Source organism: Sapajus apella, unplaced genomic scaffold, assembly GCF_009761245.1.
Source record: "Sapajus apella isolate SASKATOON/1434 unplaced genomic scaffold, GSC_monkey_1.0 scaffold6, whole genome shotgun sequence".
Taxonomy (NCBI): domain Eukaryota; kingdom Metazoa; phylum Chordata; class Mammalia; order Primates; family Cebidae; genus Sapajus; species Sapajus apella.
In genome coordinates, this window is record NW_022436946.1 from 37,144,557 (window position 1) to 37,171,364 (window position 26,808).

General features: G+C 37.3%; 1 non-coding gene across 1 annotated transcript; it reads left to right on the top strand.

The window, feature by feature from the left end:
* The first annotated feature begins 7,789 nt into the window (after positions 1-7,789).
* On the top strand, positions 7,790-7,922 carry LOC116549833. The gene has a single exon (XR_004268109.1). It is a non-coding gene; the product is annotated as a small nucleolar RNA SNORA9 (small nucleolar RNA).
* Positions 7,923-26,808: the final 18,886 nt, after the last annotated feature.

Below are 26,808 nucleotides of genomic sequence, written 5' to 3' on the forward strand. Positions count from 1 at the left end.
TATGTGACTCTGCCTCCTGGACAGTGCTGATTGTTCTTTGGGTGGGGTCTGACCCAAACTGGATCAATGAGACATTTTTCCCCTGTTTTTGATTTTGTTTGTTTGTTCGTTTGTTTTTTAGCTTGGAGAAAAAGAGTTAGCACAATATCTCTCTACTGACTCAGGCCATAAGAGGTAAAATTTCAATCCTGTCATTGCCCATGTTTCCAACACTTGACTAAAGCTGCTCTCCAGTGAGAGAGAAACATGATGCCAAAGAGCAAAGAAAATGAAGATAAGTGATAGAGAGCATCCAGGCATTAAGAGCATCATTTGATTTTCTTTTTTCACTCTTCTATGTTTTTACCTTTGAGTTCCAGGAGTACTCAAGCTGGCTTATAATACATTTCCCTTTTCTTAAACAAGTATGGGTGGTATTTGTGCCAATTGCAACCAAAATAGCCCTAATTAAAACCACAGAATTTCAGCTACAACTTATTTCAATTTTATAATTTACTAATACACTAGAAAATCCTTTTTAAAAAAACTAAATGAAGAAAATAAAAAGCTTGAAAATGCCAAAGGAACTATATATGCCTTTTTCCTAAAACATGGAACATGAGATTGTAAAGGCAAACTTTCAGACAGTTACTGCCCCTTTCAAGATGATAGAAACATTATGGATAAGTTATAGGTAATATGATGATTAAAGTTAGGTGTCAACTTGACTGGATAAGAGGATACCTACATAGCTGCTAAAATATTTCTGAGTGTTTCTACGAGAATGTTCCTGTAGGAGATTGGCAGGTGACCTGGTGGGTTGAGTGGGTGAAGATTCACCCTCAATGTGAGTGTGCACCATCCTGTCTGCAGGGGGCCCAAACTAAAAGGCAAAGGAAAGGTAAATTCTCTCTCTCTCCTGGAGCTGGGGCACCCTTCTCTTGCCCTTGGATAGCAGAACTTCAGGTTCTTCAGCCTTTGGACTCTATTTGTACCAGCAGCCTCAGGATTCTCAGGACTGAGGGTCACATAACAATCTTCCCTGATTCTGAAGCCTTCAAACTTAGACTCGGCCTTACTGCCAGGATTACTGGTTTTTCCAGCTTGCAGACAGCCTATCATGAGAATTCTCAGCCTCCATCGTCATGTGAGCCAATTCCTCTCGCAAATCCCTAAATCTCTACTCATATCTACTGTATATCTATCTATTTATCTATATCTATCTATCTATCTATCTATCTATCTATCTATCTAATTGGTCTATCTCCCTGACTAAATATGCTTTTGTACATTTTGCGTTTCTATACATGTCTTAATTCTAGAATAATAAAAGCCTGCTTTCTCCAGTTCCAATATTACATAGGATCTGACACTTAAAATGGACAGAATTTTGCTAGGAAAAATTAAGACTTGTTTATTGGGGCTGAAGAAACACATGAATGGCAGCTCTCCATGTTGACCACATTGTTTTTTAAAAATGCAATTCATTGTCTTTTATATTTTTTAAAAACTGTATTTGTAAGATACCTGCAAGAGCAGTTATCTGGAATGAAAATTTTTAGTTGCTGTGGCAACAGGAGAACGAGTAGAGCGATAGGAAAGTTAAATGCTTAAGTTTCAACAGTCATTCCACAAGAGTGGAGGGGGAAGAGCATTTCATTTATACGCTGATACACACACAGTTAAGTGACATTTCTGCTAATGTTCGGGTTTGTAAGGATAACTATGTGTGGGCTTCATCAATTACTATAAAAATAAACCTAAGAGGCAGGATACCAAATCTTATTTGTTTACTAGCTAGAATAAGATTAAGTCCACACTTACGTCTATTTTTAATCTATCATGTATCTATGCTTTTAAATCTCTTTCCATGTTCATATTTTAAAAAGACACAACAACCTGTTTGTATCAGCATTTGCTCAGACATAAACTAAAGATAATAACACCAACTTCTTAGGGTTACTGTAAAGATTAAATTAGTTAATAGATGTAAAGCTTTTAGAGTGGAATCTGTGACAAAGTAACTGCTATAATAAGTATTAACTCTTTAATCAAATCAGATCATGGCCATTTATCATATCAAACTAAAGTATAGAATATAAAGTTAGAGGAAGGGCTGGCAGTCAGTATCCTGACATTGAGAAGGTGTTGCTGACTACTGGAGGCTTCTGGAGGTCACTGTTATTCATTCAACAAATATGTATGAAACACATGGCATATCTACAATATTATGTTGAGCAGTATAGGGGATATGCAGATGAATAATACATGGTTCAAATATCCTTTAGAGCATACACTAAATAGCGGTATGAAAGTTACGTATGACATATCTAAATCAGGATACATATTATAACAGATGTATAATAATAGGACAAGAACAAGTTTAATGGATTAATGGGAAGGAAAAGAATAAGAAAAAAGTTAAAAACAGTAGAAAATGGAGGATAAATAATCAAGTACAAGAGAAGGCAGAAATCTATATGTAGCACGAAGAACACAGAGTTGGAATTTGGCAGAATAGACATTTAATCATTAGAGCCTAGACAAAAGGGATTAAGGCTGATAATGGGGTTTGCTAAATTTGTAGTTTGGTTTGCCAAGCTAGGAAATGGAAATGAGATTCCATCTAATTAGCTCAATTTTCCAAATTATGGTTGTCAAGTGGGCAAGTCATCTGTAGACAAGCAAGTGGAAGAGGATCTTATTGTTAACTTGGAGGAAAACGGTGAAAGTTTAAAGTAGACATTGAGGGAAATAGAATAGGATATTGAAGTAGGAAAAATGAAAATGTCAATGAGTGGCACCAGAGATCCAATGGATGTTGAGGTCATGATTTTATAAGGGCATAATTCTAGGCTGATGTAGCTTTTTCAGTCATTTTCACTAATTGACTAAAGTATAAAAGAGTGAACAGTACCACTAATCCAGGGTTGGGAATTTGTCTGGTGGGTACAGAGAAAGAGAAATTAATAGTAATAATAATAATAGTAATACTTAGCATTTACTATATGATAGATGTTAAACACTATAGATATATTAATTCCTTAATCTTCTCTCCAAACATTTGCCATTTTCTATGTAAGAGGTTCATTGATCTGTGATTCATAGTGCCTCCTCGGGACCTGATAATTGCTTGGGCCAATGGCATGTGAGCAGAAGTGGTAATGTGCTTGTTCTGAGGAGAACCTTGCTGTGAGGGAAATCTTGATTCCACTAGAGCTCTTGTTCATTTTTTACTCCAGACAGAGTTGGCTCTTTCCATCTGGGTCCCAGAATGAAGCAAAGACATAGACCAGATCCATGGCAACTGATGATAATTGCTAACATGTAATATGAGCAAAAAATAAATGTTTGTATTCTGCTTAATGTAATCACACAATAAAAGGAACTAAAAGGTATACAGATTTGGAACAAAGAAGTAAAGCTGTCTTTGTTCACAAGTGGCATTACCGTCACAGAAAAATCCCAAAATAGCCAAAAGTAAAGAAAAAGAAAAAGGAAAAAAATCTTCTTGGAGATCCAAGATGGCTGAATAGGAACAGCTCTGGAGTGCAGTTCCCAGCAAGAATAAGGCAAAGGGCAAGTGATCATAGCATTTCCAAATGAGGTAGGTACCAGGTGCATCTCAATGGGACTGTTTGCACAGTGCTTGTAGCCCAAGAAGGGTGAGCAGAGGCAGGGTAGGGCGCTGCCTCACCTGGGAAGTACAATCCCTGGAGGACCCCCTCACTACCCAACGGTGGCCATCAGGAGCCTTTCCATCCACTCCAGCACTCCAGCTCAGGTACTGTGCTTCTCCTGCAGTTTTTACGACCCACAGACCAGGAGATTCCCGAACCATAACACACCACAAGTTCCCAGCACAGCTGTTTCAGCCTGCACACTGGTTTCCATACAAAAACTCACACAAATATGGGCGGCCATTTCAACAGGTGCCTGGAACACCTGGGAGACACAGAGCCTCCCATTCAACTGAAAAAGTGGGGGCTGAAAGCAGGGAGCCAGGTGATCTGGCTCGGGGGGTCCTAGACTGGCAATCTGAAATGCTCTGGATTCAGAGTTTCGCAGCAAGCACAGCCAGACCTGGGACAGTCCAGCTCTGTGGGGGGAAGGGCATCTGCCATTACAGAGGCAGTCCACCACTACTGAGGCAGTTCTAACTGTACCTCTGTAAACAAAACCACAAGGAAGTTTACACAGCAGCTGAGCAGAGCCTGCAGTAGCTCAGTGATGCCTCTGCTGGCAGACTGTGGCTAGACTACCTCCTTTCTGGGCAGGACATCTCTGAAAAAAGGCAGCAGCATGTCAGGAACTTATAAATGAAGCCCCACCTTCCCAGGACAGAGCATCTGGGAAAAGAGACAGTTACAAGTTCTGCTGCAGCAGACTTAAATGTGCCTGCCTGGCAGCTGTGAACAGAACAATAGAGTTCCCAGCACAGCACTTGAGCTCTGATAAGGGACAGACTATCTCCTCAAGTGGCTCTCCAACCCCTGTAGATCCAAAGAGGCACCTCAAGAGAGCTCTGGCTGACATCTAGTGGGTATCATTCTGAGACAAAGATAAAAGAAGAAGAACCTGGCAGCAACCCTTACTGTTCTGCAGCCCCTGTGGGTGATTCCCAGGCAAGCAGGGTATTGATGAACATAGATGCAAAAATCTTCAATAAAATACTGGCAAACTGATTGCAATAGCACATCAAAAAGTTTATTCATCAAGATTAAGAAGGCTTCATCCCTGGGATGCAAGGCTGATTTAACATAGGCAAGTCTATAAACATAATCCACCACATAAACAGAGACAAAAACAAAAACCACATGATTATCTCAATAGATGCAGAGAAGGCCTTCAACAAAATTCAACAGCGCTTTATGGTAAAAACTCTCAATAAACTGTGTATTAATGGAACATATCTCAAAATAATAAAAGCTATTTACAGCAAATCCGCAACCAATATCATACTGAATGGGCAAAAACTGGAAGCAATACCTTTGAAATATGGCATTAGACAAGGATGCCCTCTGTCATCACTCCTATTCAATATAGTATTAGAAGTTCTAGCCAGAGCAATCAGGGAAGAAAAAGAAATAAAAGGTATTCAATTAGGAAAGGAGGAAGTCAAATTGTCTCTATATGCAGATGACATGATTCTGTATTTAGAAGACCCCCACTGTCTCAGCCCAAAATCTCCTGAAACTGATAAGCAACTTCAGCAAAGTCTCAGGATACTAAATCAATGTGCAAAAATCACAAGCATTTCTATACACCAACAACGGAATAACAGAGAGCCAAATTAAAAGTGAACTCCCATTCAAAATTGCCACAAAGAGAATAAAATACCTAGGAATACAACTAAAAAAGGATGTAAAGGACCTCTTCAAGGAGAGCTACAAGCCACTGCTCAAGGAAATAGGAGAAGACACAAACAGATGGAGAAACATTCCATGCTTATGGATAGGAAGAATCAATATCGTGAAAATGGCCATACTGCTCAAAGTAATTTACAGATTCCTCGCTATCACCATGAAGCTACCAAAGACCTTCTTCACAGAACTGGAAAAAAAAAAAAAAAACCTTAAACTTCATATGGAAACAGATTCCCTGTTTAATAAATGGTGATGGGAAAACTAGCTAGTCATGTGCAGAAACTGGACCCTTTCCTGACACCTTACACTAAAATTAACTCCAGATAGATTAAAGACTTAAACATAAGACCTAACACCATAAAAACCCTAGAAGAAAACCTAGGCAAAACCATTCAGGACATAGGCATAGGGAAGGACTTCATGACTAAAACACCAAAAGCATTGGTAACAAAAGCCAAAATAAATAAATGGGATTTAATTAAACTCCAGAGCTTCTGCACAGCAAAAGAAACATTCATTAGAGTGAACTGGCAATGAACAGAATTGGAAAAAATGTTTGCAATCTACCCATCTAACAAAGGGCTAATATCCAGAATCTACAAAGAACTAAAACATATTTACAAGGAAAAAAACAAATAAACCCATTCAAAAGTGGGCAAAGGATATGAACAGACACATTTCAAATGGAGACATTTGTGCAGCCAACAAACATATGAAAAAATGCTCATCATCACTGGTCATTAGAGAAATGCAAATCAAAGCCACATTGAGATACCATCTCACACCAGTTAGAATGGCAATTATTAAAAAATCTGGAGACAACAGATGCTGGAGAGGATGTGGAGAAATAGAACACTTTTACATGGTGATGGGAGTGTAAATTAGTTCAACCATTGTGGAAGACAGTGTGGCAATTCCTCAAGGACCTAGAAATAGAAATTCCATTTGACCCAGCAATCCCATTACTGGGTTTACACCCAAAGGATTATTAATCATTCTATTATACAGACACATGCACACATATATTCACTGTCGCACTGTTTACAATATCAAAAACCTGGAACCAACCCAAATGTCCATTGATGATACACTGGACAAAGAAAATGTGGCACATATACACCATTGAATACCATGCAGCCATAAAAAACGATGAGTTCATGCCCTTTGTAGGGACGTGGATGAATCTGGAAACCATCATTCTCAGTAAACTGACACAAGAACAGAAAAATCAAACACTACATGTTGTCACTCAAAGGTAGGTGTTGAACAATGAGAACACATGGACACAGGGAGGGGAGCAGCACACAATTGGGTCTGTTGTGGGGGTAGGGGAGGGACAGCAGGCAATAGGGAGGTTGGAGAGGGATAATCTGGGGAGAAATACCAGATATAGGTGACAGGGGGATGGAGGAAGCAAACCACCTTGCCATGTAAATACCTATGCAACAATCCTGCATGATCTACACATATACCACAGAACCTAAAGTACTATTAAAAAAAAAATCTTCTGAAATGAATAAGCAATTATAGCAAGGGTACAGGATACAAGATTATTATAGAAAAGTCAAGTGTTTTTCTCTATACGTACTAGCAACGAACAGGTGAAATTTAAAATTAAAAACAAAATGCCCTTTTCATTAGCACCAAGAAAAATGAAATACTTAGACATAAATCTAACAAAATATGTATAAAGATCTATTTGAAGGAAACTGCAAAACTCTGATTGAAAGAAATCAAAGAACTAAAAAAATAGATATTCCATGTTCATGAAGACTCAATATTGTGAGATGTTAGTTTTTCCCAACTTGATCTATAGATTCAATGAAATTGCAATCAAAGTCCCAGCAAATTATTTTGGAGACATGAGCAAGCTGATTCTGAAGTTTATATGGAGAGGCAAAAGACCCAGAATAGCTGACACAATATTGAAGAAGAACAAAGTCAGAGGACTAACACTACTAGACTGCAAGACTTATAATAAAACTACAGTAATCAAGACAGAATTTCTAACAAGAAAGGCCACAAGGGGTGGGATAAGCATGTCCTGAGGTGGGATATGTTCCCTATTTTGCTTCTAGTGAGGCAGGGCTGGTCATAAGAGCATCTGACAACTAACCCTGATGTTTCACAGATGCCAGGACAGACAGCCAGTTTGGTGTCCACATACAGACAGAGGAGAGCAAAAGCTGTCCACATGGACAGCATCTCCTGTAGTCATTGGTCTGATTAGCTGCCTCATCGCACATACCACAAGCAGCTTCAATACAGGAGCAGAGTTACACTGACCTGATATCCAAGATTTCAGCACAAATTAATGATGAATGAATTAAATAGCTAACCTGGCCTGGTACCTATTATCAGTAATATCAGGCCCATGTTATAAAGAAAAAAATTTCAATAATATTTAGGATTATGAAAGTTTCACCTAAGAAATAACAAGAATATAGCAAGCCTCCAGCATGCTTGGGTCTGCAGTGAACCTGTGCATTCATATAGTGCTCGCCGGAACAGTTTTGAAATGGTTTGAGGCCTTGCCCTGCTCCATGTAGAGCAAGGCTATAGAAATTTCAGACAACGAAAAGAGAAAAAAAAGAGAAATGACAAGAATAATGTAACCACAACTGCAGCCCATTTCACAGGTTCACGGTTTATAAAATGTAACTATTTTATGGTAAATATCCAGATAGAAAAAATATCTTTGAATTTCATAATGGAAACAATGCCTGGGCTGCAGTATGAAAGCCATGTCACCTCTACTTATATTCTAAAATGATTGCCAAATGTTCTTCATTTATACAATACCCTGAGCAGACAACAGGGAGCCTGGTTAATGCCAAAAAAGAAGAGGAGAAACTGTATGATGAGTCTGTGAGTTACTTCATACTTCAAACACAGAAATAAAGAGCCGCATTGAGATCCCTTTGAAATTAAGAGCCAAGGTTCAGATTCAGAGCTAAGACTGAATTTCAGAGCTCTTGCCCTCCATTTCTTGATTCAATCCAAGATGTAAATTTACCTGCCATTTATTATCAGAACTAATCTAAGTATTAACTCACACTTCAAGGTCTGTGGGAGGAAATTGGTATACTAGTATTCACTTTCAACTGTCCTAACATTTTGAATTTGATGACATGTGACTCATCTATCCCATTCTAAAGTCTTTCTAAAATCTCAAGGAAATTTTGCAGCTAATCTTTTATTTTGCTAATTTTTCCTTGGAAAAGTTAATATACATATGCAAATATATATTTTTGAATATACTTTTTAATTAAAGTTTTCTTAATTTCCTGAAAAATAACTAGCATTTCTTAGACTAGGTAGTTTAACATATGCTAATTCCAATTCTCACAACAACCCTCTTGAAAATTACTATCATTATATCCATTTTACAAGTGAAGAAACTGAGGTTCATAGAATATAAGCAGTGTGCCAAGGTAAACACTCCTAGTTTGTGGCTGTGGTGGGATCTGCTGAACTCCAAGTTCCTCCTTTTCTCCAACTGCTACAACAGGAAAATCTAGCAATGTTTTTGAAACTCTAGTTAATTTACATTTCTATCTTCCTGATTTTTGCCATATCATCACTTCACTTAAGTAAATGAAATTACCTTGAACACATTTCTTTTTGAAAAAAATCTTTATTGCTGTGTAACTGAAAAATCACTAACATTATTATAAATAGTAACTATAAAAATATATAAGATAAAAAACATGATAAGGTTATCAAACAGGAGCTATAAAGTGTAAAATAAACAAAAGTCATGTAATATTAAAGTTAATTTTAAATTCATGTAACTGAAAAAAATCTCTCCCATCTATTCTAAATCTGATAAATTTTGGTTAAAAGAAAAAAGTAAGAAAACTTTTCACTTAGCCACCCATGGATTTAATCTTGTTAGAGAAATTGCTTAGAAAGTTTGTTCATCAAGGGTTTCTTCATGCTTTTTGAATGTGTGAAATGTTTTTAGTGCATTCTTTTCTTTTTTCTTTTTCTTTTTTTTTTTTTTTTTTTTTAGACAGGGTCTGGCTCTGTCACCCAGGCTGGAGTGCAGTGGTGTCATCTCTGCTCACTCCAACTTTCATATTCTGGGTTCAAGCAATTCTAGTTTTTTAGCTTCTCAAGTAGCTAAGTTTACAGTAATGTGCCCGAATTCTTGGCTAATTTTTGTAGTTTTAGTAAAAACAGGGTTTTGCCATGATGGCCTGGCTGGTCTTGAACTCCTGGCCTGAAGTGGTTTGCCTGCCTAAACCTTCCAAAGTGCTGTGGTTATAGACATGAGGCACCACTCTCAGCCTAGTGCATTCTTTAGGTAATGTCATAACTAGGTTGTCCAGGAAAAAATAAATACAAGAATCCAACTCATCTTGATCAAGGTGGGTATTCTGCTGATAATCTTGTCTTTTGAAACATACATGTTTGGTTGTTCAAATAAGCAAATAAGTCTCAAAGTGATGTAAATTGCAAAGCAAGATGCTGATACCACATGATCATCGCAAATTTTCCTGGAGGAAAATTTGAAGTTCCTCAGGTAATTTGCATATATGAGAGAGGTCTTTCTGAAAAAACACTAACCACAGTCACTTTGTTTTGAGAAAAAAGTCAAAGATGCATAAGCCTGCCTTTAATTTGACTGATGAGTTTAACAGCCTCACTAAATGCTCTAAAAACTCCTCTGGGTTATTCAAGAAAGGAAAGCTTGCTTGTGCATGCAATAAGTAGAATTTGTTCAGGTATGTCTGCTTGAATTCAAACAAGTGTCTTCTTAAGAAAACTTAAGTAAAGTATCTGTTCATATCCTTTGCCCACTTTTGAATGGGCTTGTTTGTTTTTTTCTTGTAAATCTGTTTTAGTTCTTTGTAAATTCTGGGTATCAGCCCTTTGTCAGATAGGTAAACTGCAAAAATTTTTTCCCATTCTGTTGGTTGCCGATTCACTCTAATGACTGTTTCTTTTGCTGTGCAGAAGCTGTGGAGTTTGATTAGGTCCCATTTGTCTATTTTCGCTTTTGATGTCAATGCTTTTGGTGTTTTGGACATGAAGTCCTTGCCTACAACCATGTCCTGAATGGTTTTGTCTAGATTTTCTTCTAGGGCTTTTATGGTGTTAGGTCTTATGTTTAAGTCTTTAATCCATCTGGAGTTAATTTTAGTGTAAGGTGTCAGGAAGGGGTTCAGTTTCTGCTTTCTGCATATGGCTAGCCAGTTTTCCCAACACCATTTATTAAACAGGGAATCTTTTCCCCATTGCTTGTTTTTCTCTGGTTTGTCAAAGATCAGATGGTTGTAGATATGTTATGTTGCCTCCGAGACCTCTGCTCTGTTCCATTGCTCTATATCTCTGTTTTGGTACCATGCTGTTTTGATTACTGTAGCCTTGTAGTATAGTTTGAAGTCCAGTAGTGTGATGCCTCCCACTTTGTTCTTTTTACTTAGAATTGACTTTGCTATGTGGGCTTTCTTCTGGTTCCATATGAAGCTTAAGGTGTTTTTTCCGGTTCAGTGAAGAAGGTCATTGGTAGCTTGATAGGGTTAGCATTGAATCTGTAAATTACTTTGGGCAGTATGGCCATTTTCACGATATTGATTCTTCCTAACCATGAACATGGAACGTTTCTCCATCTGTTTGTGTCCTCTCTTATTTTGTTGAGCAGTGGCTTGTAGTTCTCCTTGAAGAGGTCCTTTACGTTCCTTGTTAGTTGTATTCCTAGGTATTTTATTCTTTTTGTGGCAATTGTGAATGGAAGTTTGTTCTTGATTTGGCTCTCTTTAAGTCTGTTATTGGTGTATAGGAATGCATGTGATTTTTGCACATTGATTTTGTATCCTGAGGATTTGCTGAAGTTGCTTATCAGTTTCAGGAGCTTTTGGGCTGAGACGATGGGGTCTTCTAGATATACAATCATGTCACCTGCAAATAGAGACAATTTGACTTCCTCCTTTCCTATTTGAATACCCTTTATTTCTTTTTTTTTTTTTTTTGCCTGATTGCTCTGGCTAGAACTTCTAGTACTGTATTGAATAGGAGTGGTGAGAGATGGCATCCTTGTCTAGTGCCACATTTCAAGGGGAATGCTTCCAGTTTTTGCCCATTCAGTATGATATTGGCTGTTGGTTTGTCATAAATAGCTTTTATTATTTTGAGATACGTTCCGTCAATACCTAGCTTATTGAGGGTTTTTAGCATAAAGGGCTGTTGAATTTTGTCAAAGGCCTTCTCTGCATCAATTGAGATAATCATGTGGTTTTTGTCTTTTGTTCTGTTTATGTGGTGAATTACGTTTATAGACTTGCGTATGTTGAACCAGGCTTACATCCCCGGGATGAAGCCTACTTGATCATGGTGGATAAGCTTTTTGATGTGCTGTTGCAATCGGCTTGCCAGTATTTTATTGAAGATTTTTGCATCTATGTTCATCATGGATATTGGCCTGAAGTTTCCTTTTCTTGTTGAGTCTCTGCCGGGTTTTGGAATCAGGATGATGTTGGTCTCATAAAATGATTTGCGAAGAATTCCCTCTTTTTGTATTGTTTGGAATAGTTTCAGAAGGAATGGCACCAGCTCCTCTTTGTATGTCTGGTAGAATTCGGCTGTGAACCTGTCTGGACCTGGGCTTTTTTTTGGCGGTAATCTCTTAATTGCTGCCTCAACTTCAGACCTTGTTATGGGTCTGTTCAGGGTTTCGGCTTCTTCCTGGTTTAGGCTTGGGAGGAGACAAGTGTTCAGGAATTTATCCATTTCTTCCAGGTTTACTAGTTTATGTGCATAGAGTTGTTTGTAATAATCTTTACAAAAGAAGACATACATGAGGCCAACAAACATATGAAAAAATGCTCATCATCAATGGTCATCAGAGAAATGCAAATCAAAACAACACTGAGATACCATCTCACGCCAGTTAGAATGATGATCATGAAAAAACCTGGAGACAACAGGTGCTGGAGAGGATGTGGAGAAATAGGAACACTTTTACACTGTTGGTGGGAGTGTAAGTTAGTTCAATCATTGTGGAAGACAGTGTGGCGATTCCTCAAGGACCTAGAAATAGAAATTCCATTTGACCCAGCAATCCCATTACTGGGTATATATCCAAAGGATTACAAATCGTTCTACTATAAGGACACGTGCACACAAATGTTCATTGCAGCACTGTTTACAATAGCAAAGACCTGGAACCAACCCAAATGCCAACGACAATAGACTGGATAGGGAAAATGTGGCACATATATACCATGGAATATTATGCAACCATCAAAAACGATGGGTTTGGGTCCTTTGTAGGGACATGGATGAACCTGGAAACCATCATTCTCAGCAAACTGACAGAAGAGCAGAAGATCAAACACCGCATGTTCTCACTCATAGGCGGGTGTTGAACAATGAGAACACATGGACACAGGGAAGGGAGCACTACACACTGGGGTCAGTTGGGGGGAAATAGGGGAGGGACGGTGGGGGGTGGGGAGTTGGGGAGAGATAGCAAGGGGAGAGATGCCAGATGTAGGTGATGGGGAGGAAGGCAGCAAATCACGCTGCCACGTGTGTACCTATGCAACAATCTTGCATGTTCTTCACATGTACCCCAAAACCTAAAATGCAATACAATAAATAAATGGAAAAAAAAAAAGAAAACAAATTACTCACTCACAATTTATGTTCTACATTGCCGTTCATCATAAACTTGCCAATGGGTTTAAAACTCTTCTTCAGTTGCAAGAATTGTGAAGTGTGGCAAAACACATTTTGATGGATGCTTTTATTTTCAGCTTGTATTTGAGAAAAATATGTGTAAGTCTGAGTTCATAGTATAAATGAATCCCTCAGTTTGCAATGAGTTTATGGCATAGAAGTTAACAACTATTGCTTTATTTTTGGCCACAATTTTAAGGCTACCACAATCTATGTTATTTTATAAAATTTCTAGATCATTTTTTCTAGCATTTTATTTTCTAGAAATTCTGATGACTAATACATTTTTGAAAATATAAAACAAGCAGCAGTTTTAATCACTTTTAAAGATTATACTAGTTTTTAATGATCAACAGCTACTCTCCCTGCCCCCAAAAAAGCCAAGGAGAAGACCAAGGTTATTTTTCCAGGTTTTACTGTATTTATGGTCTAGTCAGAGTTAGTAGCTCTTGCTTTTTTTATTATTATTATTCTACTTAAGTTCTGGGATACATGTGCAAAATGTGAAGATTTGTTACATAGGTATTTAAGTGCCATGTGGTTTGCTGTACCCATCAACCCATCATCTACGTTAGGTATTTCTCCTAATGTTATCCCTCCCCTTACATTTTTTTTTTTTTTTTGAGATAGAGTTTCGTTCTTATTACCCAGGCTGGAGTGCAATGGCACAATCTCGGCTCACTGCAACCTCTGCCTCTTGGGCTCAAGCAATTCTCCTACCTCAGCCTCCCGAGTAGCTGGAGCTACAGGCTGCACCCCCATGCCCAGCTAATTTTTGTATTTTTAGTAGAGACTGGGTTTCACCATGTTGACCAGGATGGTCTTGATCTCTTGACCTAGTGATCCACTCGCCTCACCTACCCTTACTTCTAACCCCTGACAGTGCCTGGTGTGTGATGTTCCTCTCCCTGTGTCCATGTATTTTTATTGTTCAACTCCTACTTATGAGTGAGAACATGTGGTGTTTGATTTTGTGTCCCTGTATTTGCAGAAGAATGATGGTTTCCAGCTTCATCCATATCCCTGCAAAGGACATGAACTCATCCTTTCTTATGGCTGCATAGTATTCCATGGTGCATATCTGCCACATTTTCTTTATCCAGGCTATCATTGATGAGCATTTGGGTTGGTTCCAAGTCTTTGCTTTTGTAAATAGTGCTGCAATAAATATACATGTGCATGTGTCTTTACAGTAGAATAATTTATAATCCTTTGGTTATACACCCAGTAATGGGATTGCTGGGTCAAATGGTATTTTTAGTTCTAGATCCTTGAGGAATCACCACACTGTCTTCCACAATGGCTGAACTAATTTATACTCCCACCAACAGTGTAAAAGCATTCCTATTTCTCCACATCCTTTCCAGCACCTGCTGCTTCCTGACTTTTTAATGATCGCCATTCTAACGAATGTGAGATGGTATCTCATTGTGGTTTTGATTTGCATTTCTCTAATGACCAGTGATGATGAGCTTTATTGCATGTTTGTTGGCCACATAAATATCTTCTTTTGAGAAGTGTCTGTTCATATCCTTCACTCACTTTTTGATTTTTTTTTTTTGTAAATTTGTTTAAGTTCTTTGTAGATTCTTGATATTAGAATTTGTCAGCTGGATAGATTGCAAAAATGTTCTCTCGTTCTGTAGGTTGCTGGTTCATTCTAATGATTATTTCTTTTACTGGCAGAAGCTGTTTACTTTCATTAGATCCCATTTGTCAATTTTGGCTTTTGTTGCCATTGTTTTTGGTGTTTTAATTATGAAGTCTTTGCCAATGCCTATGTCTTGAATGGTATTGCCTAGGTTTTCTTCTAGGGTTTTTATGATGTTAGGTCTTATGTTTAAGCCTTTAATCCATCTGGAGTTAATTTTTTTATAAGATGTAAGGAAGAGGTCCAGTTTCCATTTTCTGCATATGGCTGGCCAGTTTCCCAGTGAATTCTTCCTCCATTGCTTATTTTCATCGGGTTTGTCAAAGATCAGATGGTTGTAGATGTGTGGAATTATTTCTGAGGCATCTGTCCTGTTCCATTGGTCTATATATGTTTTGGTACCAGTACCATGCTGTTTTAGTTACTGTAGCCTTGTAGTATAGTTTTAAGTCAGGTAGTGTGATGCCTCTAGCTTTATTCTTTTACCTTAGGATTGTCTTGGCTATATGGGCTCTTTTTCAGTTACATATAGTTTTTTTTCTAATTCCGTAAAGAAACTCAATGGTAGCTTTATGGGGATAGCGTGGAATCTGTAAATTAATTTGGGCAGTATGGACATTTTCACGATATTGATTTTTCCTATCCAGGAGCATGGAATGTTTTTCCATCTTTTTGTGTCCTCCCTTATTTCCTTGAGCAGTGGTTTGTAGTTCTTCTTGAAGAGGTCCTTTATATCCCTTGTAAGTTGTATTCCTAAGTATTTTATTCTTTTTGTAGCAATTGTGAATGGGAGTTCATTCATGATTTAGCTCTCTGTTTTTCAATTATTGGTATATAGAAATGCTTGTGATTTTTGCACATTGCTCTTGTATTCTGAGATGTTGCTGAAGTTGCTTATCAGCTTAAGGAGATTTTGGGCTGAGACAACAGGGTTTTCTAAATACACAATCATGTCATCTACAGAGACAATTTGACTTCCCCTCTTTCTATCTGAATACTCTTTATTTCTTTCTCTTGCCTGATTGTTCTGGCCAGAACTTCCAAGAATATGTTGAATAGGAGTGGTGAGAGAAGGCATCCTTGTCTTGTGGCAGTTTTCAAAGGGAATGCTTCCAGTTTTTTCCCATTCAGTATGATATTGGCTGTGGTTTTGTCATAAAGCTCTTATTATTTTGAGATATGTTCCCTCAATACCTAGTTTATTGAGAGTTTTTAGCAGGAAAGGGTGTTAAATTTTACCAGAGGTTTTTCTGCATCTATTGATATAATCATGTGTTTTTTGTCATTGGTTCTGTTTATGTGGTGGATTACATTTATTGATTTGCGTATGTTATGCCAGCCCTTCATCCCAGGGATGAAGCTAACTTGATTGTGGTAGATAAGCTTTTTGACATACCACTGGATTCACTTTGCCAGTATTTTATTGAGGATTTTTACATTGATGTTTATCAGGGATATTGGCCTGAAATTTTTATTTTGTTGTGTCTCTGCCAGGTTTTGATATCTGAATAATACTGGCCTCATAAAATGAGTTAGGGAGGAGCCTCTCTATTTCTTTTGTTTGGAATAGTTTCAGAAGAAATGGTACCAGCTCCTCTTTGTATCTGTAGCAGAATTCAGTTGTGAATCCGTCCAGTCCTGGGCTTTTTTTGGTTAGCAGGCTATTAATTACTGCCAAATTTCAGAACTTGTTATTGGTCTATTTAGGGATTTGACTTCTTCTGGGTTTAGTCTTGACAGGGTGTATGTCCAGGAATTTATCCATTACTTCTAGATTTTCTAGTTTATTCCTATAATGGTTTTTATAATATTTGCTGATGGTAGTTTGTATTTTTGTGGGATCAGAGATGATATCTCCTTTACCATTTTTATTGTGTCTATTTGAGTCTTCTCTCTTTTTTTCTTCATTAGTCTGTTTAGCAGTCTATTTTGTTAAACTTTTAAAAAAAATCAGTTCCTGGATTCCCTGATTTTTCAAAAGGTTTTTTGTATCTCTATCTCCTTCAGTTCTGCTCTTAGTTATTCCTTGTCTTCTGCTAGCTTTGGAATTTGTTTGCTCTTGCTTCTCTAGTTCTTTCAATTGTGATGTTAGGGTGTCAATTTTAAATCTTTCCTGCTTTCTCCTGTTGGCATTTAGTGCTATAAATTTCCCTCTAAACACTGCTTTGTCTGTGTCCCAGAGATTCTTGTACATTGTGTCTTTGTCCTCATTTGTTTCAAAGAACTTATTTATTTCTGCCTTAATTTCGTTATTTGCCCAGTATTAATTCAAGAGCAGGTTGGTCAGTTTCCATGTAGTTGTGTGATTTTAAGTGTGTTTCTTAATCCTGAGTTCTAATTTGATTGCACTGTTGTATGAGACTGCTTTTCATTATTTCCATTTTTTGAATTTGCTGAGTAGTGTTTTACTTCCAATTATGTGGTCAATTTTAGAATAAGTGTGATGTGGTTCTGAGGCGAATGTATATTCTGTTGATTTGGGGTGGAGAGTTCTGTAGTTATCTATTAGGTCAGCTTGGTCCAGAGCTGAGTTCAAGTCCTGAATATCCTTGTTCGTTTTCTATCTTGTTGTTCTGTCTAATATTAACAGTTGGGTGTTAAAGTCTCCCATTATTATTTTGTGGGGTTCTAAGTGTCTTTATAGGTCTCTAAGAACTTGCTTTATGAATCTGGGTGCACCTGTATTGGGTGCATATATACATAGGATAGTTATTGCATTGATCTTTTTACCATTATGTAATGCTCTTCTTTGTCTTTTTTGATTTTTGTTGGTTTAAAGTCCATTTTATCAGAGACTAGGATTGCATCTCCTGTTTTTCTGTTTTTTATTTTTGTTTTTTTGCTTTTCATTTGCTTGGTAAAACTTCCTCCATCCATTTATTTTGAGTTTATGTGTCTTTGCACCCTAGATGGGACTCCTGAATACAGCACACCAATGGGTCTTGACTCTTTATCCAATTTGCCAGTCTGTGTCTTTTAATTGGGGCATTTAGCCCGTTTACACTTAAAGCTAATATTATGTGTGAATTAAACCCTGTCATGATGATGCTAGCTTGTATTTTGCCAGTTAGTTGATACCCATTGATGCCCAGAGTGTCAAAGGGCTTTACAACATAGTATGTTTTTGCAGTGGCTGGTACTGGTTTTTCTTTTCCCTGTTAGTACTTTCTTCAGGAGCTCTTGTAAGGCAGGCCTGGTGGTGACAAAATTTCTCAGCATTTGCTTGTCTGTAAAGGGTTTTATTTCTTAATTTCTTTTTTTATTTTTAATTATACTTTAAGTTCTGGGGTACATGTGCAGAACATGCAGATTTGTTACATAGGTATGCATGTGCCATGGTGGTTTGCTGCATTCTACATTAGGTATTTCTCCTAATGCTATCCCTACCCTAGCCCCCCACCCCCTTTTATCCCTCCTCTAGCCTCCCACCTCCCCGACAGGCCCTGGTGTGTGACATTCTCCTCCCTGTGTTGATGTATTCTCATTGACTTTGTTTACACAGTGAGGGGAAAAACTGCCTACTCAAACTCAGCAATGGCAAGTGCCCCTCTCCCACCAAGCTGGAGCATCCCAGGTCAACTTCAGACTGCTGTGCTGGCAGTGAGGATTTCAAGCCAGTGGATCTCAGCTTTCTGGGCTCCATGAGGGTGCTATCCGCTGAACTACACCACTTGGCTCCCTGACTTCAGGCCCCTCTCCAGGGGAGTGAATGGCTCTGTTTTGCTGGCATTCCAGGAACCACTGGGGCATAAAAAAAAAAACTTCTGAAGATAGGTCAGTGGCTGCCCAAATGTCCACCCAGCTTTATCCTTGAAACCCAAGGCCCTTGTGGCACAAGCACCTGAGGGAATCTCCTGGTCTGTGGGTTGTGAAGACCATGGGAAAAGCTTAGTATCTGGGCCATAATGCATTGTTCCTCACAGCACAGTCCCTCACAGCTTCTCTTAGCTAGGGGAGGGAGTTCTCTGACCCCTTGTACTTCCCAGGTGAAATGATGCCCCATGGTGCTTCTGCTTGCTCTCCATGGGCTGCACCCACTGTCTAACCAGTCCCAGTGAGATGAGCCAGGTACCTCAGTAGGAAATGCAGAAGTCACCTGCTTTCTGCATTGATTTCACTGGGAACTGCAGACTGGAGCTTTTCCTGTTCGGCCATCTTGTTGGCTTCCAGGGCTCTTGCTTTATTTTTATGCAACACTACTAATAAGCAGCCATGGATTTTGCATTTTCATTCTGATTATATTGAACATTACACATCAGAAAGCTTGATTTTTCCTGTTATTTTGCTAAGAAAATTCATGTAGTTTTTTCTGGTGTTTATGTTGTGTTTCAAAATTGCCCTTGAGTTGAGATGGATTTATACTAGAATTTGATTGTCCCTAAACATGATCAAACATGCTCACTTTGTTATCAATTAATAAACATTTACATTTCAAATAATTTTTATTATATTTGTCAAAAATTTTGTTTTTACTTGTCATTTTACAATACACAAGATTCAGGCCAATTCATTCATTTTGTCCTCACAGCTCTCTGAAGGCATGTAACTGGTTTGATCACTGGTACCATTAGTTCTAACATTTTCATCACAAATTCCACCTCTTCTAAACTTAAAAACTTCTTCTCTACAATGGATAATAAAAACCCTCCATGGGACTCTAATTTTAAAATAAGTGTAATACATTCTTCCCACACATAATAATTTTCAACATGTGGAAATAATGTTTTAATGAGCTGCAGAGATGTAAAAGTGGATGTGGTGGGCTACAGACATACAAAAAAAATCACAGAAAGACATTCTGAAGAAAGAGAATGGAGAAGGAGCTAATTTTATAGAGAAAAACATAGGCAAGCGACCATGTGGTCTCAGCGGACAGAAAATGCCTTAGATGCTGACTACCTATAGTTTCCAGTCCCATCGTTTCTAAGACTTGAGAGCACTTTCTGCCCTTGGGTTCTAAGAGTCAGTTCAGTATACTGTATACTAATAGTAAAATTTTCACTTTTGCTTAAGGCAGCTCAAGTAGATTATTCTTGTCTATAATCAAATGAAACACTTCTACAATAATTGGTGCCTACCTTTGTGTTTGGTTAAGCTAACTGAATCGCCATAAACACCTAATCCAAAACTAAATGTTTTGTACACTCAGAATTTGAAGACTTTTAAGATTTGTGCGTATGAAATTACACTATTCTCAATAGTAAAATATTTTGAGATAGGCAGTAGCAACCAACCCACTCCACCTCATCTCTTAAAAATAAAACTAATGGCAAGGTAAATAATGTTTTTCAATGTTTTATTTGATATGAGGCTCAGTGCGAGTTGGAAAAAAATGACATGTAAGATGAATATGGCCAAAATATATATAGGGATGTAGCCTAGAGGAATCTCAAGAATCTTCTGATAATTTTGAAGGAGTGATATAGATTTACAGCATAAAAATCCTAAACTCTGAGAAAACCTGAAAGGCAGAGACATCAGTTCTTATAATCAACACAAGATTTCACCATAAATTCAGGAAAATCCTGCCAGACTTTACAACTGCCTGTGGCCATGCACCTCTGACTGTATAAGGAGAGGACTAGATGGGCACCATATGTGTGGTTTGTTATAAAACTGGGCCTAGATGTCTGTTTTGAGAGCATATCATTAACCGTTGGGTACTTTTTTTTTTATCACGCATACGTCGTAATACAAGAAAAGAATTCTAAAATAATGGAATATGCAATGCTCTCATTTAATTTTAGAGAAGCCAAAGAAAATATAGCTAGCCTAAAGCCTAATTATATTAATATTTAAGTGCAGAAATCAGAGTCTGCTTTTATCCTCAGAGCTAATGATGATGTTATATAAAACTGCTACATTAAAAAAGCATTATCAAATTACCCGCACATGGGAGATTCAAATAAAAGTTACTTTATTTTCTTTCCCATAGCCTTTGGATGAAAGATTAGCAAAACTCTTTAGACGATAGAGATTACAGGTTATATTTTCTCAATAAAAAAATAAAATAGTTAAAAGGTGAAAGACATGGCAATAATGAATAAATTAAAAGTCAAATTTATAAACCTGGTTTTACAATTAAATTTCTTAAAATAATCAGATTGCTTTAATGTTATACACTGGTATTCAAATTTACCTGATTTTCATCTTTATGGTAACTGAACTGAACTCTAAAACTTCAAGATATGACTATGAATTTTTGTGTATTTTCTTCCAATTATACTAATCTCTTGTCCTTAGTAATAATCTCTAATCCTAGTTGGAAAGTACTATAACTCACAGTTCTGATTTTAACTATTTTTGAGCCATAGCCACATTACATGTTTAAAGTTATTTTTAATGTCAACAATAAGACTTTCTCATTTTACAATATACAAGAGAATGAAGCTTTGAGAAAAGCTTGGACTGCATGTATGGAGACAGGCTTTATTTTATTTGGTGTTGAAGAGCTCAATCTCTGGCATTTATGTTAAGTAAAGCCATTGCACACTTGAAAGCAGTATCTCTTCCTTGCCTGGGATTCCAGGTGCAGAGATACGTGACATAATGTTCACGTAGGTCCCGAATCTATTTTGTAATGTGGAAGTAATTACATATTGAAGAACATAAGTCTGAGAGAAAAGTAAATTCTGATGACTCCAAATATATACTTAAAGCAATACCAAGAATTTAGAGACAATCCTGATTTTTTGCAGAAAGGGCCCACCTTACCTTTTTGCCACTCGGGAATGGCTTGGTCATTTGACACAGTGCCTCTCCAGAAAATGGGGGTTCCTGGTTTACAGAATTACCCTAGATAAGAAAAGACATGAAATAGAGTGGATAGATGCTGACAATATTCCTGAATTGACCCCCAGTTCAATTTGTTCAGGCTCTTATTCAGTAGGCCTAGTTCTGTATGGGAAGTCAGGATATTGTAGAGGCCATACACAGCAGAGCCTTCTAGAAAATCAGATTTTACATGTTCTGGACCAACTAGTCTGCCTCCGTATTTCATGCAGATCTTATTCTAGTCTCAGGCTTCTAAAAGGGCCCTGAAAACTGAAGCAGCAACTAATATCTTCTTGTAATCACATCACTCATCTTAACAATTTGTTTATGAAATATACAGCAAATATATTATCCTGTTAATTTTTACAAATGGAGATACTCAGAGACCAATTATGAAACTTACCTGTTCTTGTCATCTAATTTACAGTAGAATAAGTTCTGGCATTCTTTCTCAAAATCATGATATTTCTCAAAGGAAACTGTCATTTGTTCTATATTTCCCAAAGGAAACTGTCATTTGTTCTAATTCAGAACACATTATTTCAGGCCCTAGTTTGTAGTTAAAACCACACTTCATATTGGTTTGCGTATGTGTCTCTACAAAGAGAGATCTGTTTATATAAAATAAAATTTAAACTATGAGTCAAATACACCCTCCTCTGACCCTCTATGATATATAGTGAGTCTTTGAGTTGCCCAGAGTACTTGATTTGTAAGAAGAATTGAACAAAACAAAATAAGTCCATGCCACCCAAGAATGCCAAAAAGAAAAAGGAAAAGGAATAAATAAATATAAAATAAAATAAAACCAGTTTCATGTGACATAATTTGATATAGTTTTATTTAAAAAAACTTACTCTATTAAAGTCAGCATTTTATTTAAACTATCATGTTAATTTTCAACTATTCATTTTTTTCCTTGTGAAAATGAAATCATAATTGGGGACTGACTCTGGTATTTCTCCTTGGAACTCAGGTAGTAAGAGGCAAGGAATCAGAAGAGGTGATTCACACCTGTAAGCCCAACACTTTGGGAGGCTGAAACAGGAGGGTCATTTAAGGACAAGAGTTTGAGACCAGGCTGGGCAAAATATTGAGACCCCTATCTCTGCAAAAATTATTTTTTTTAAAAAATAGCCAGCCATGGTGGTGCATGCCTACAGTCTCAGCTACTCTGGAGGCTGAGGTGAGAGGAGCACTTGAGCCCAGGAGTTTGAGGCTATAGTGAGCTATGATCATGCCACTGCACTTCAGCTTTGTTTTTTTTGTTTGTTTGTTTTTTTAAATCATGGTAAAATATACACAACATAGGTTTTTGCCATTTTAACCATTTTTAATTGTACCATTCAGTGACATTAAGTGCATTTGTACTGTTGTGCAACCATCACCACCATCCAGCTCCCAAATTGAAACGCCGTACCTCTTAAACCATAAGTTCCCACAGGCTTCACTCTAGGAGTACATTCTGTGAGTTTGGGCACACGTGTAATGACTGGTAGCCACCATTACAGTGTCATACAGAGTAGTTTCACTGTCTTAAAAATCCTATTTATTCCTCCTTCCCCCTGCTCAAACCTCTGGCAACCTATTCTTTTTATTGTCTCCATAGCTTTGCCCTTTCCAGAATGTCATAGAGTTGAAATCATACAATCTGCAGCCTGTCTAGATTGGCTTTATTATTATTTTGAGACAGAGTCTTGCTCTGTCACCCAGGCTAGAGTGCCGTGGTGTGATCTTGGCTCACTGTAACCTCTGCCTCCTGGATTCAAGAGATTCTCCTGCCTCAGCCTCCGGAGGAGCTGGGATGACAGGCCTGCATCACCACGCTCAGCTAATTTTTTGTATTTAGTAGAAATGGGGTTAGCTTTGATGAAAGAGCAAAATTCTGTCCTAAGGAAAAAACAAAAAAAGAGATAAGGACCTAAAGGTCTTCATTACTTCAAGCAAGGCATATATTAGAGTCAACCGTTTTTTGCTACGGTTCATATTAAATAGACGATGAAGACAAGTTCTTGGACTGAGTGATTCCACACCATTCACCAAATAATGTGAATTATGGTCATATAGAATGACAATGACAGTCATAATAAAAATAGCTGTGCTCCATTTTAAGTCCCAATTTTGTGGTGATTACTATTAAAAGAGGAATTTTAACAATTTGAAGTTTTCCCATTATATCATTTATTTAGCCAAATACTGATAGTGCTTCTTAGATAGTTGAGGTTGTTAGAATTCCACACTCATCCTATTTTATTTTAACTTGGATCCTTTGGGATATAGACTTGTAGAAGTTAATTATACTGGTAGAAAGACAACCCAGGTTGAGATAGATTAGTAGTTCTCAAATCTGAGCATGTATCAGAAGCACATAGAGGGTTTGTTAAAAAAAAAAAAAAAATTGCCGAATCAAAGTTTTTGTTAGCAGTTCTGAGGTGGAACCTGAGAATTTGCATTTGTAATAAGTTCCCAGGGACCATACTTTGAGAATCGTTGAGCTAGAAGTTATATATCAGCATTAATTTCTATGAGACGAACCCAACGGAAGAGACAGGAACTGATTTTTCAGAATTAAGTTTAGGTAACCTACCTAAAAAGGTGGGAGTTTAAACTAGTTCAACTATTATGGAAGACAGTATGACAATTCCTCAAAGAGTTAAAGACAGAAATACCATTCGGCCAGGCAATATCATTCAACCCAGCAATCCCATTATTGGATTATATATACCCAAAGGAATATAAATTATTCTTTTATAAAGACATGTGCACATATATATTCATTGCATCACTATTCACAATAGCAAAGGCATAGAATCATCCTAAATGTCCATCATTGATGGACTAGATAAATAAAATGTGATGCATATACACCATGGAATACTATACAGCCATAAAAAGAGCAAGATTATGTCCTTTGCAGGGATATGGATGGAGCTGAGCAAACTAACACAGGAACAGAAAACTAAATACTGCATATTCTGACTTATAAGTGGGAGCTAAATGATGAGAATACATGCACATATGGACCCATAATGGGGAACAACACACACTAGGTCCTATTGGAGGGTGGAAAGTGGGAGGAGGGAGAGGATCAGGAAACATAACTAATGGATACTGGGCTTAATACCTGGACTATGAAATAATCTGCAGAACAAACCCCCATGACACATGTTTACCTATGAAACTAACCTGCACATATACCCCTGAACTTAAAATAAAGTTGGTTTAAAAAAAAAGTTAAATTTGAATTTTAGATAAACAACAAATAAATTTGTAGTATAAGTATGTCCCAAATATCATATGAGACATACATATAGTTATAAATAGTTATTGTTTATTTGGAATTCAAATTTAACTACATACCCCATATACTATTTTTTCCCAGCCCAATCTGGCAATTGTAAATTAAATATATATATTAGCAATTTACTCTTTGGTGGTGAAAGTATATGCTTCAAAATGATTATGCTGCTTTACTCCAATGCTTTAGCATATATCTTAATTTTGAGTCTTTCCATAAGACTCAACAGCAAAGCTTTTGAAGCCTTTTGTGTGAAAAGGCTTCAAATTAGGAATTCCACTTTTCCATGGCTGCCTGCATCAGGAGGCCTGGTGCCACATGGTCCCTTCAGCTCCTCTAGGAACCCAGAACAGCTAGATACCTGGAGAGGGAAGAAGTAGAGGGGAATTGAATGAGGAGAAACAATGACAAAGAGTGTCTAAATGAAAGAGAGTATAAAAGAATTTTTTCTTTGTTGTTTCTGTGAATATAAAATTTTGGATATAAAAGAAATAATATCTAGAAAAAAAATTCTAGGGAACTTTCTATAGGATCCATCATGAATAACCACAGGCAGCCTCTTAGAAGAAAACTAGTTGGAATGATAACCATTATACTTTCCATTTGCAGTGTTTTTCTTCTTTATACATGATTTCAGCCAGAATCAGCCCCAGATTTATTTAAGTTAAAATTGAGTATATATATATATATATATATATGTATATATATATATATATACGTGTGTGTGTCATACTGGGGTGGAAGGTGGCAATTATCAAGGATTTTAGACCTAAATTCCAACACCTCACTCTACTGTACTTTGAATTAAAATAAGTGTCCTTAAATTCTGTTATATTAGAATCACCTGAGAAAATTTCAAAAAAAATACATGTGTATCAAATTATCATTCTGAAAGATACTGATTCAATTGGTCTGTAGTAGGGGCCAGGCAGCCAGGGTCTAGGAACAATAAATTAAAATTATCAGACTTTCCAAGAGTATGTTTTCAACATGACCATCAAACTGGTGGGATAATATAACAAAGGAATGAGGGCCAGGTAACCTCCAATGATAATGATTATTGGGATAATAGTAGAAATTTATAATGATATAGAAATGGCACTGAAGCTGGGGTTACAACTTTAGGGAATGCTGTCAGAATTATAGAACTACCCAGAGAACCAAACAGAGGCAATGATACATGAGTTTACTAAGTGCAGAAATCTGTAGAAACCTCCCCATAGAATCGTCAACTAGTGTTTTCATTATCTAATTGTTTCCCCATCCTTCATGGTTACCTTGTTTCTATAGAAATTGGATGGTGGGAGGAGATCAATTTCTGAGGGGCTCAGGTTTGTTACAGCATTCCATTTGCCTCCATCAGCTAAACCAGATCCCTTAGGCTTGATCACAAATCAGGATCAAGAATTACGCAGACCTTAAATCTTGTGCCATATGTTAAGTACAACCATAAACTGGAGAAATGTACATTACTATGCCACAGACAAGAGAAAAGAACTTGAACTGTGTTGTAACATGTCATAGAAACAGTATGGACAGATTCAAAGGTCAAAAGAGATGCCATTTATGTGAAAGGTCATGCACTGAGGGTTTATATGAATTCAAAATCCTGAAGTTGGTTATCTCTGTGCAGGATTGTTTCCTTGTCCTAAAAGAAGTGTGTAGCCAGACATTCAGGGACAAGGATTTACAGCTTTGTGTAAGGAGGGTAAAAAATATGCTCTAATTTTACAGTCAGAGTAGAACCATTCTAGCATGCTTTCTACACCAACACAGTGGAAAGAGATGTGTAGGCTCAGAATTTCAGTTCATGTAAAGGTGATTTACAGACAGAAAGCAATAAACAATTGCATGGTCACCTTAAAGAGCCCTTCAAATCCTTATTGATGATAAAATTAATCAGAGAGAGGAAGAAAAGGAGTTGAATTAAGCAGACATCAAGGAGAAAGATTGACAAGTGAAAACCAAACCTGAGACACCAAGGTGTCTTAAAGAAACAGGAAATAATGCAATCTGTGCCTTGGAGACATAAGCCCAACAAGCAGGTCCCAGTG